Here is a 13,427-nt window from a genome sequence, read left to right as displayed (position 1 = left end):
AAGCAGAGACTGCTTCTGTGAATCCAGGGCTCCCTTGCCAAGGACAAATACATATCTTAAGTGCTTTCTCCACAAACATTAACAAGAAAAAGCTCTAGCCATGTACATAGGTAATCTTAATTTATTCTGCCAGAAACCCAGTTGGGATCCAACTGTTTCTTGACATTATCTCATCCCTCTTTGGGCAGTAATGAACACTAGGTTTCTGTTCCTGTCTGTTTCTCTGTGGTGGGCGGGGTCTCCGGCCTCCGGATGGCATTGTTGATGTCTGAAAGAGGAGCTCTATGAAACTGGCCTCAACAAACAGGGGCTTACATGAGAATTTTAAAAAATAGGACAGAAACTAATCCAAAGGCTTTTCAGCAATATGTAATCTAGGGAAATATTTGATCTAAAAGCTAGTTTGGGTTTGGTTTGATTAAATAGGCCTATCTTTAAAATAATCAGCCTTAAGTAATACTTTTATCCTTTCTGGGTTTATTAGTCAAATAAATTCATGTTGTCTCTGTTGAGAAATTTGTCAGCAAGAAAAACAACTTGTTATGATAAAATTTTCATAAGTAATCTAAACTTTATTGTTAGGAACAAGTGAATTAAATAAATGTAAGTAGGATAAAAGTCTTTTTTTTTAAGGTGAACTCTTTAGTGATAATTATATTGCTTAAAATGGTTTCCTAAATCTCTTAAAACTTTAAAGTTTGGCTAGATATATTAAATGATGGATACTTATGGAATGTCTAGACCATTTCCAAATAAGACAAAATAATAAAACATCAATTAGTGAGCATAGGTTTATCTACTTTTTGCTTATTGTAGAGGAACTAAAGATATTTGGGTATATTAGTAAACATGTCTTGTAACAAACTTAAAAAATTATACTATGAGTTTATTTCTAGAAATTACTAAATGTGTTCACAAGTGTATCAATCTAAAAAATACTGATGTGCCCTGGTGGTGTGACTCAGTGGATGAGTGCCAGCCCGTGAGGCAAGAGGTTGTTGGTTGGATTCCCAGTCAGGGCACAAGCCTGGGTTGTAGGCCGAGTCCCCAGTAGGGGGCACCTGAGAGGCAACCACACACTGATATTTCTTTCCCTCTCTTTCTCCTTCCCTTCCCCTCTAAAAAATGAATAAATAAAATCTTTTTTTAAAAAAAGAAGAAGAATAAAAATACTAATGTAACAGACAATTCATGATTCCTTACATCTTAGTTTTCACTTATTAAGGTCTTTAAAAGTTAAGAATTCTTAGTATACATAATTAAGTGGCAATGGAATGAAGTCCATCTTAATGTACTGTGGTAGATGAAGCAATGCAAAAACTGAAAATAATGCCAGGAGTCAGAAAGAACGAAGCAGCCACTCTGGGTTTCCCAGAGCCCCAACTGCTCATTGAATTTGCAGTCACTGTTTACCTGTCTTAATTTCTCTGATTCAGGAAGTGACTTTGCTAACTGACTTGACTAAGAAAGTTAATATATATAATTAAAGCTACAAAAGATAAAAACATTAGGGAAAACAACTGGGTATACAAGAAAAATAAGATATGTTTTGGCTTTTAAAAAGGGTATGAGATATGAGATGTATTTTTGAGGGAAAAGAAATAAATTTTGTCCTAAACTAAGACTGTTTAGGACTGGTTGTTTCAGAACGAGGGGAAAAAGAAAAAACAGAATAAAAATCTGAATATGAAAAGGAAAACTCCAGAAGTTTTGTGGAAAAGGAATCTTGATAAAGGAAATTTTAATGAAGTAAGTTAATTTCAGTATCAAAAGTAAACAGATGCAAAATTAGAGTCTGGTTTTCTCTCTCTGGTTGTTCTGCTACTGATATTATAAGAAGCTTTTCTGCCTAGAAAGCAAGGATTCTGTGTTTTATCAAAATAATTTTCTGTGTTATATGCTGTCTTATTCAGGTCCTTGATCACTTAAGAAAGCTGAATTGCCTCAATAGTAAAAACTAAGTTTTCTTAACAATTGTGTAAACTTCTGTATTTTCTATTAAAATCTTCTATTGCCACTTTGGTTACATGAGTAATTAAGTATTGCTTCACAATGACATGTAGTCCTATTCAGTCAAATGTCCAAACCTCTTGGTATATTTTGGCAAACTTCACAAAGTTTAAATTACAGAGTCTTGACCTGGGGATAATTTTGGGGTGTTCAAGAAGAGCCCTTGGAATACTTCAAAAGATTAGTTTTCTCTGCTTATGATAGAGAAGTAGTAAATTAATTAGGCTTATTCAGGTGTGTTGAAATTACATAGGAAGCATTGTCAAATAAAAAATATCATTGTACCTTTTTTATGTTGTATTTGTACAAGCATATGTTATAAATGGCTCAGAAATATATTGCTGGAAAGCTGAGATGTCCTGACATAAGATGTCTGCCATCAAATTTGAGGGGCCACTAAAACGAACCTGAGTCTCAGATTGTGGCACATGCGGGTGAAGTCCATCCTGTTTTTGCAAAAACACCCTTCGTTGCCATGTCAGTGTTCTTGTGACATGGCAAAGTCGGTTCCTGAATCAGAGAAATTATGATGGGTAAACAGTGACAGCAAATTTAATGAACAGTTGGGGCTCTGGGAAACCCAGAGTGGCTGCTTTGTTCTTTCTGGCTCCTGGCATTATTTTCAGTTTTTGCATTGCTTCATCCACCACAGTACATTAAGCTGGACTTCATTCAATCGCTATTTAGTGCGGATTATCAATATGTTCTCGGTGTTGTATGTTTTTTGGGGGGGGTGGGGTGAGGGTAGAGAAGGGTTGAAGCTTTTGCCTGCCACAAAGCTGATACTCTCACAGTGGCAAAGAAACTTAGAAAATGTGGTTCCCAACTTGGAATATACCTTTCAAAACCTCTAGTGATCAAGGCACCATTTCACTGAGCAAACCACCCAAGCCTTGATGAACAGTCTTGCAAACTTAGAATTATCACTGACTCTATTACCCTCAATTATCAGGCAAGGTTGAGAGAACTAATAGAAAAACTGGATTCAAGCAGAACAAGTTTAATTACACAGTACTGAATGAACTGATAAGAAGAGTAACACTTTTATGACTTTTCACTTGAAATAGTGCTGGTTTTAAAAAAACTTTTATTTTGCTGGTAGACATTTTTTCCCCTTTCTCTTAAATTATCTGTGACTTACAGCAATTTGGTACATTATACCTCTGTAAGCAGTTCTGAAACATTTATTTTTTTTCTTTCTAATTGATTCCTCCAGACTTTGGCAATGTTCAATGAGTAAGTATTTTTATTTTCATGGCAATATGTTTGTTTGCATAAGTTCAGTAAGAATCTGTTCTCTTTGTAATGGGACACATTGGAAGCTAGCTATATTATAAGACCTTGACCAGAATGTCATATTTGAGAGAGACATGCATGGATAGGCTCAAATACGACCAGAAAGCTTTAAGGAATTAAGACTGACTTCAGGAGCCAATAAAAACCCCTTGAAAAGACAGTGGTTTGCAGTAGGCTTTCTAGATAAAAGATGGAGGTTGCTTACTGGGAAATGTAAAGAAAGAACCTCATGATACATTGGGGACCTCAAGAAGAGAAGAATTATCCTCAAATCTATAGGTATTTCACGTAAAGTCGGATGGCAAGTATGCAGCTTGGCTTCTTAGCCTCAAGAGGCTTTTCTAAATTCCATGTGAAGATTCCTTATGAAAAATTCCAGCAAAGCAGATTTAAAAGGGCCTAAGTGGTTAATTACTATTTTTACTAGGCTTATGTAAACAATAAGGGCAAGTTTACTGGGACTAGACTTATTTTGCAAATAAAATGGTCTTAATTTGGTTACCTTGGGAAATAAAAATGGGGGTGATTTTAGAGAGAAAAATTATTCCAATAAAAACTATAATATACCTTTATGGATATTAGATGCTAGTGTTGTTCATTGTCTTTTGAATTTTTAGAAAGATTTTCTACCTATAAACAGAACTGGATCCTGAATTTTTCTAGTTTTAAAAGATATATGGCTGCTACCCTCCAAACTAACATTTTAATTTTTCCACCCTATATCTTGCAACCATTGAGAACTAAAGCTGCTCATTTCCCAAGGCCATGCAAGCTAAACTGGGACAACTTGATGCAGACTTCAAAGAAAACCACCACAAGTTATGCAAACAATCCTCATGCCTGCCGAGGAGGATCATTGGAGACTTCACACTGCAGACCAGGAGAACCCATCAGAGTGTAACTGCCTGTCCTCGCTCCCTCTAAAGGGGATTTGAGATGAACACCTAAAAATTTTCCTGACTGCCTGCTTTCGGAATTCAGAAACCAGGATTATCGTAAATTTTGTTTTTCTTTTGTTTCCATAGATATAACTCTTATTAAATACCTGATTTACCTGATTGCTTGCATCATTGGCTTAACTTTGGAAGCCCATCTAATTGCCTCCTGAAATGAGACTCAAGTGCTTAACCGAATCGAACTTTTTTTCAAGACAGATTGGTTTAATGAGATATAGAACAATCTACCAATGCAATGAAGCCAATGTCTGGAACGTGAAACTGCCAGGGAAGTTTCGGATGTGCCTCTGTGGTATTCAGGTAGTTTTGGGTTAAAGGCAACTTAATCTACAGGGTCAAGAGAAACTTCTGTTCCCTGACCCCCACCCCCACCCCCATCCCTTTAACTACCTTAAAATTTTTGAATGAGAGGTCTTGGCTGTAAAAGATGATCAGAGATAACTTTTTTTAAACCTATCTGTAGGACACACTTCTGTTTTCTGAAGGTCTGCTCTTCTTACCCTCCTGCAGTGACTTTTGGAAGGCCCCAGGGCACCTGACCTCAGCACGTCTTCTACACCCATGTTCCCTTTCTGACTTTGATCCTCTCCTGCACGTGGGATCTCTGACTCTTTGTGTATGTGGGGCTCCCATACATATGTGTGTATTAAATTTGGTTATTTTCTCTTGCTAGAGGGAGAGACAATGGTTGAAAGAATGGATAGTAGCCTTAAGAAAGATTCATGAAGCGTGTCCTGTCATCCAGTCTCAGCATGTTAGTTCTCAGTGGTTCCCAGCCTTGGGTAAGATCCTGTAATGATTTTTCCCTTTATTATTTTATCAAATGCAGAAACCATAAAGATATCAGCTAGATTGAATAGAAGGTTATTTTTCCTCAGGGAAGACATCTAGAAATATGCTTTGTAAAACCACTTCTTGGGGTTTTCTTCTCCTTTCATTAGTGGCTGGCAACTTGAGGATAAGATGATTGGCTGACTGTGAAATATTTAGATGTTTGTTCATAAATATTCAAACTGACTCATTCCACAGGCTGAATTTACTTAATTAATGAACTCTGTTACTGTCATCCAATTATTTTGCTGTCACCCGATCTAAAAGTATGAAGTTTTATTAAGTATGAACTTCACAACAGTGAAGAATGCAAGTACATATTAAAAATGTAAATTCTGCATTTCACATTACATTATTAACTGTATTTTTCAAATTATTTAAAATATTAAAGAAACTACTTCAGTAGTTATCGATATTGTTTTGCATATGTTAAGATTTGTAATGACGAAAGAGTGGAAGCAACCAGTTAAGCATGCTTTCTGTATGCATGGAGCAAGTAGATAAAAAGAGAAGGAAGAAAAATAAGAATGAAAGCATAGCCTAAGGCTTTCAAGAATTTATAAACAGTGAAAAATGGAAGTATAGGTATCTTACCTGTCTATAGAAAAAGAACAATAGAACCTTATTTCAGGTTCTTATTTCGAGGTTCAAGTGAAACTCGAATTGAATATTTTGAATTTTTTAAAAAAGACTTTTTATTTATTTATCTTCAGAGGGGAAGGGAAGGAGAGAGGGAGAGAAATATCAATGTATGGTTGCCTCTTGTGCGTCCCCTGCTTGGAACTGGCCTGCAACCCAGGCATGTGCCTTGACTGGGAATCGAACCGTGGTTGTTTGGTTCGAAGGCTCGTGCTCAATCCACTGAGCTACACCAGCTAGGGCCGAACTGAATATTTTGAAAGCATTCATTCAAATAAGAGCATATTTGTAAACATCCACAATAATGACACTTTATTGTTTTCTGAGATACAAAGGTGATAAAAATGTAATCATTATATATCAGCAGGATGAAAGCCCACATCTCCAGTAATGCTGCAATTGGATTTCTCAATCTTGTTCTAGGAACACCTGACCCAGGTGATAACTTTGATTCACCACAATGCCAGCCATTTGAAAAAAGAACAATCGAATTCAATCTGCCGTATAACATAGTTGCTTGATTTTTTTCAGATAGAAAGGTCTGATCCTCTGTCTCCTAAAGCCTGGGCTTAGAGGACACACTTCCTGGATGGTCACACTGGTGAGTGTAGCACTGAAACTGTGCTGTCCTTGGGCTAAACTTTAAAAAGAAATATGTTTGGAAAACTAACACATAAGCCAGCCCCAACCTGGCCAAGATGATGGTCTCTCTACCTTTTGTCACTAATTTATATTTCATCAAAAGGAGCTATAGTTTGCTTCTTGATGGAAAAGGAGATTTTTCTAACAGGTCATCACATAACAGCTTTGTTAGACTATGTGGTAGCTTTTAATCTTAGTAGACTAGAGCAGCTTTAATTGTGCGTTTTTGACTGCTTAAGGTTTACAAAAGGAAAACATTCAAAAGAACCCCCAGTGAGTCAGCAAAGACTTTGAAAAGATTGTGTATATTTTCTAAAGCATATCTTAAAAAAAATCACATACAGGGGAAAAGTGTAGAACATGTACCCACGAGAGCTAAATTTAAAAAACTGTGCGTAGCAGTGAACACACGCATAATAGCATATGGATGCGGCTGACGGAAGAGTGCCTGGCCGCCGTTCAAGACACCACTCACAGCAGATGCACTGTCACAAATTTGAGCTGCATAAGCCACATCCTCACTTGCGAGGTTCCAGGCAGTTGTTTTCAAAATCAGTATGGTCGATGCACACTGGAACTTCAGCTTTCATTTTAATGGAAGGGAGGAGAAATTCCTGTACATACATACAGATTTTGCATACAATGTTTGCAAATTCCAATGCATACATTGCAGACAAACAGGCATTCTTTCCTTCCTTAGCTCTCTCAAGACATTGGCAAAGTCAGGTCCCTGGCACCTTTTCATATCAGCTTTTTGTGCCTAACAGATTTTGCACTGCAGTCTGTCATCTTATTTAGATAGTGTTGTAAGGATGAGCAGCAGTCCTTGGTTGTAACCTCTGCATTTTTTTCTAGGATTAAATTACACCACTCAAGCAGATTAAAAAACTCTGAGTATAACATGCAGGTAATCTTATTACTTTATTACTTCACAGCTCCCCCCAAAGAACTGCCTTTATTTATCTGCTGGTGAGGATTCTTGGATTTTCACCTCAAATCTTGACTATTTTTAATATATTTATAAAATATGTAAAAATTTTACAATTCAGTATTCTGTGAATCAAATAAAATATTTGAATTACCTCTATATGGACCTACAGGTACACTAGTTTGTTAGAGTTTTCTCTTAATTGATTCAATAACTGAAGGCTTTTATGATAAAGGTGCAGTATTTAGTGGACTGGCAAATGATATAATAATGTGCTCTATCAACAGATTGAATAGATGGTCATCTTGGGTCCTTTGCTGGATGGGTAGAGCAGATGTTGGAAAGGAGGAGCCTGCTTTGCAAAAATCCTTTCGACAATAATTTGATATATGTGGCAGAATTGAATCTGCTAATTTGATTCTTAGATGTCTAGGTGGTGGAACAGTACCAGATGCCTCACAAAATATTACCATCCATGTTTAACTGCTCCTCATCACATCCTGTTTGCTCCTCTTTGGCGAGCTTCATATTAAATTAGATGCAGCTGCTGAGTGAAAGATTTTTTTCATGTTCTCATTTAGTATGAAAACAATAGCAAAAATAAACATTCAATTTCCTAACTTTTAGTTCTTCCTTTGATTTTGACTTTTTTCCTTCCTAGTGGAAGAGGGGCGGTTTGATCAGAGTACTGTTTCAGAGACAGACCATCTAGCTAAGAGACAAACATCTCCTGGAGACCCACTCACTGCTCCCACCCACATCAAAACTCATGAAATGTGCCCAAGGTGGTACTTTTTGCAAATAATTTGTCTCATTTAAAAAATTATTTACTAATATGTTCTTTTCTCTAATTCTGACAATTTTGAATCACATTTTTCTGTTCCTTTGATGCATTTTAGTGAAGTAAACATTAATCCTACTTTGCATAATTTAATTTCCATTGCTCAAGGCATTAAGTTATCATTTGTTGGTTACTTTCAAAAGAGAAGAGAAACAACTTGGGAAAAAAAATGGGAGTTTCATCCCTGATCTGTATTGCAGCTTCTGGTATATTTTTAGATGCCAACAAGTAATGTTGAGTAACAGCTGTTAAAATGATCCTTATTTAACACCATAAAGGAATGAAGATTTCCAGAGTAACTTGATTGTTCCTCTCTTCTCCTCCAATTCTTTGAGTTTTCTTTTCTTCGGTCATGGTCTTGCAAGTTGCTGTTTATTAGCTCCCTACAGTGGAACAATGGGGAAGAGGAAGTCCCCTTTCCCTCTCTGTGTCCTCAGGCCAGTGTTAATGTGGCCTACACTTTGGGATAACTAACTTTGGAGTTTGTTTCCTGAGTTACATTTGCCTATAGATACAAAGTGCTGTGAGGCACAAACCTAGAAGGAGAAGCCTGGAATAGGGCCTTTGTTGGGGACCTACTAAATGTCTGAAATCATGAATGCTTTATTGACTAACTGTGGAATAAGAAATATCTGGATTGTCTCGTTCTAGCTAAATAATCTTTTCTCTTCAGACTAATCTCAGTGGAGCTACCATTTCCTGATTACTCTGAGAGAGAGACAAGATTGTCATTTAGTTTAATTCCATGGAAAAGAAGCAAGGGAACATGACCATGACTGGACCTTCATATCCAGCAAAGAAACACAGGGCCATCAAGGCAGTCTGCTCTTGTCCTAGGAGGGCTGACTGTTACTGGGCTTACAAGATGCATTAGGTGGAGATGAAGTCCCCAGGCACACAGAGGTGATCAAACTCCTATGATTTATTTATTCAGGACTTTTATTATGCCAGGATTAAAGCACTGCCTTTGAGGAGGCTGCCCTGAAGACAGTTGTGGCTAGCTTTCATCTAGAAGAGAAGGCAAACAGAAAAACTGCCACCAGCCACCAGAGGAATGACCACAACTCTTGAGAGAGGCCTAACTCAATGGACTATTCCAGCTCTTCTCCTTTCCAGGCTTCTATGTGGTTGTTGTGGGAACACATATGTACACCTTTATCAGCATAGCTATTGCAATTCTCCTAAGTTGCTTGTACAAGCAAGACTCAGAGGAAAGAGAAACAAGCATCAAAACAAACTGCTCTTTTTCTTTCTTTCTATCTTTCTCTCCCCCTTCCTCCCTCCTTCCCTCCTTCCTTTCCTCCCTTTACTTAATTCTTAAGTGGACTATTTTAAATGAAACTATTTAAAAGGTAAATTTACTTGAAGTAATAATAGCAACTTTTTAAAATGTGAAAGTATCATTACAAAAACACATTTTTACATGTCAATCTTGCAGATAGAAGTAAACATTTCGTGGGCTCCCTGAAACATTGTGGTTGGCTCTTTCCCATTTCCTACGGTGTGAGCAATGTGTAGAGCAACATGGACATGGTCACGACCTGCACATGGCCCCGAAGGGTTATAATGTGGTTACAGCTTTGTGGGTTAGATTTTAAATTTCCAGAAATCTTCTTGCTCACAGTCCAATTTCTATCAAGCACCAATTTGATTTCTTCCAGGTCTCAGGCCTGTGGCTTCATGCCAATTGGCCAGGCTGCTGGTGTTGTATTGATTAAATGGTTATATTCTTAAGGAGTTTTTAACTAATAGCGAATTTATATTTATTAGTTTGCTGGATGGGGAAAGAATACTCAGCATGTTGCCCACGTTTCTGTTGGGCACTTCATCTTACAAACTCTTACATTGCTATTGAAAACAATTACTTCTCACAACAGTCCTGTGAGATAGGCCAGCGCCGTGGTCTGAAAGCAGTCTAGGTTTTAGGAAGGGTGCAAGATGTGTCCTCAGACAGTGGCAGAGCCAAGGTTAGAATTCACAGCTCCTGGAGCTGGAGCAGCCATGTCTTGTTACCCAGCTGACGTGGCCACCCCTTTTCTCTAATTATATGAAGTTTAGGTGCCATTGCAGAGTCACAAATGACGATAAAACAACAGTTTAAATGGAAGTGAAGTACGTGTCCCTAACGTCACTTGGTGGTCTGACCGGCGCTTTTTATGACTCATTGCTCTCATCCCTTCTGAGAGCCTTAGACAAAGGGCTCTCCCAGAATCTGTTTCTAGTCTTTTTCTGACTCAGCCTATTCAAACTGGAAGATCATCTAGTTCAACTCCTTGTTTTACAGAGAAGGGAAGCAGGTCTGGAGAGATGAAGGGACCTGCCCAGGGCCTCAGGAGAAAACTGAATCAGTTTAAGGACAAGACTCCAGGTCTCCTGATGCCGGCTTCAGCACTCTGCCCCTAACCACCCTGATGCTCCAGACCGGCTTCCAGGCCCCTGCCAGGGAGTTAGAGAATGAACAGAGGTCTTCGTCCATCTCTACGCGGCATGGTGTTGTTCAAGTGAAGCCCAGAGCGTGACGTAACTTAATAGGTGAAAGATGAAATAAAAGTCAAAGAATTGGTAAGTAATGTTTTCTGTTTCACCAGGTAATAGTACTTGTGTCACTAGAACCACAAAATCCAAAGATTTCGGCTGGGAGAAAGTGCCGCAAGCAGCCTAACATCCACTGCACTTCCTCCACTGCCCTCCTCTATATAACTCCTCCATTTTGAAATAAATTGCAGCTTGATCAGAATTGTGGACAGGAATACTTTTATTGCAAATAGCCAAACCAAATCAATTACTCAGGCCTCAAATGGAACTTTGTGATCTGAACGTGAACAATAAAAATTTGTTATCTAAGTAAATTCTATCTTCATAATAATTGTTAATATGTACAACTGTTGGGTGAGAAGACCTAAGTTAGAAAAAATAAGCCTGTGCCATATATGCTTTTGAAAGTGTATTCTGGAAGCCAGGGTTTCCCATACCTCATTCACACACAACCATCACAATTTTAACCATCTCTGTGTTTCCATTAAATTGACTTTTAAATATAAATAAGTGTATGAAAAGAGGAAAAATTAATAAAACTATGAAAAATGGTAAACCAGCCCTGGCTAGTGTAGCTCAGTGGATTGAGCACAGGCCTGTGAAGCAAAGGATCGCGGTTCGATTCCCAGTCAGGGCACATGCCTGGGTTGCAGGCCAGTTTCCAGTGGGGGACACATGACAGGCAACCACACATTGATGTTTCTCTCCCTCTCTTTTTCCAACCCTTCCCCTCTCTCTGAAAACAAATAAAATATTTTAAAAAAAAGGTAAACCAGTATCATTTGCCATAAAATAATAAAATAAATTTGTAATTATACAATTTTAATTTTTCCCTAGGTAATATCTTTTATTTTCATTTATTTATTTTGGTTGTTGTTCAATTACAGCTGTCCCAATTTCTTCCTGGTTGCTCTCCCCGGCCTTGTCCCCCTGACTCCCTCGGTCAGTCCCCACATGTTGTCCCTTACCATGGGTCCTTCATACAAGTTCCTAGACTAGAACCTTCCCCTTATCTCCCTTGCTATCCCTGTCACCTTCCCCTTTGTTCACTGTCACTTTGTTCTATATTTCCATGTCTCTGGTTCTTTTTTGCTCATTTGATTGTTTTTTTATTTGTTTGTTTTGTTCATTAGGTTTCACTTATGGGTGAGATCATATGTTATTTGTCTTTCACTGCCTGGCTTATTTCACTTAGCATAATACTCTTCAGTTCCATCCATACTGTTGTGAAGGGTAGCAGCTCCTTCTTCTCTTTTTGCTGTGTAGTATTCTATTGTGTATATGTACTGCAATGTTTTTTGATCTACTCATTTACTGATGGGCACTTAGGCTTTTTCCAGCACTTAGCTATTGCAAATAATGCTGCTATGAACATAAGGGTGCATAGGTTCTTCTGAAGTGGTGCTTCAGATTCCTAAGGTATAATTCCAACAGTGGGATCATTGGGTCAAAGGCAGTTCGATCTTTAGTTTTTTGAGGAAATTCCATACTGTTTTCCACTGTGAGTGCACCAGTCTGCATTCCCACCAATGGTGTACCAGGGTTCCCTTTTCCCCAGATGCTCGCCAGCATTTGTTGTTTGTTGACTTGTTAATGATGGCCACTCTGACACATGTGAAGTGGTATCTCATTGTGGTTTTCATTTATATCTCTCTGATGGCTAATAACGTTGAGCATCTTTTTATATGTCTATGGGCCCTCTGTATGTCCTCCTTGAAGAAGTGTCTGTTCAGGTCCTTTGCCTATTTTTTAATTGGACTATTTATCTTTCTGGTATTGAGTCAGATGAGCTTTTTTTATGTTTTGGAGATCAAACCCTTGTCCAGGTTATCAGTGGCGAGTATGTTCTCCCATATGGTTGGTTCCCTTTTCAGTTTGTTGATGTTTTCTTTAGTTGTGCAGAAGCTTTTTAATTTGATGTCATCCCATTTGTTTATTCTTTTCTTTATGTCCCTTGCCTAGGAGATATATCGGCAAAGATATTGCTGCATGGGATATCTGACATTTTACTGCCTATATTTTCCTCCAGGACTTTTATGGTGTCATGACTTACATGTAAGTCTTAATCACTATCAGTCACATCAGGAAAATAGTTAATTAAGCATTGGAAAGCTGTTAAGCTTGTGATGGCTGATATAAATTTTCTAAAATTCCAATTTTTGCCTGAAAGTTCCAACTTTATCATTAGTTAACAAATACTTTAAAAGCATGTTGTTTTTCCCCCTTTGCATTGAGAGGTTCAGTTAGTTCAGTTTAAAGAAAATGTCATCAAATACCAATGTCCCAATAATCATTCAAACTTCAATTGAACTGCAATTCAAACTTCATCAAGTCAGAGTGTATAAAGTGTGTAAGTCTCAGCACTTAACTAGTGCTCCGTGAAAGTGGCAGCTGGGTTTGCTTACAACTCAACCACACGAGTAAGTGCTTCCCCTTAAGACAAGCATCATTCTTTAGTATGAAGCAGGCATACTTTATGTGTACATTCCCATTTTGCCATGTAAAATATTAAAAAATGCATGTATTCAAGGTCAAGATTTAATAAAATTAATAACTCTATTACTAAGTGAACTTGGTAATTGTTTTTACTGTGAGTGCATGGTGTTGAAAAATCCAATGACTACAATTAAAAATTGTTGTCATTGCCTTATTCATGATAAGGGGCTAGTGGTTTTACCTATCATTATTTTAATACCATTAGTGTATATTCCACACTGGAAAAAGTCAAATAACATCTTAACCTTAGTAT

This window comes from Artibeus jamaicensis, unplaced genomic scaffold (assembly GCF_021234435.1).
Source record: "Artibeus jamaicensis isolate MK-2021 breed Jamaican fruit bat unplaced genomic scaffold, CSHL_Jam_final contig_387, whole genome shotgun sequence".
Taxonomy (NCBI): Eukaryota; Metazoa; Chordata; class Mammalia; order Chiroptera; family Phyllostomidae; genus Artibeus; species Artibeus jamaicensis.
The sequence above is the reverse complement of the archived record's forward strand: the minus strand, read 5'-3'. Positions refer to the sequence as shown.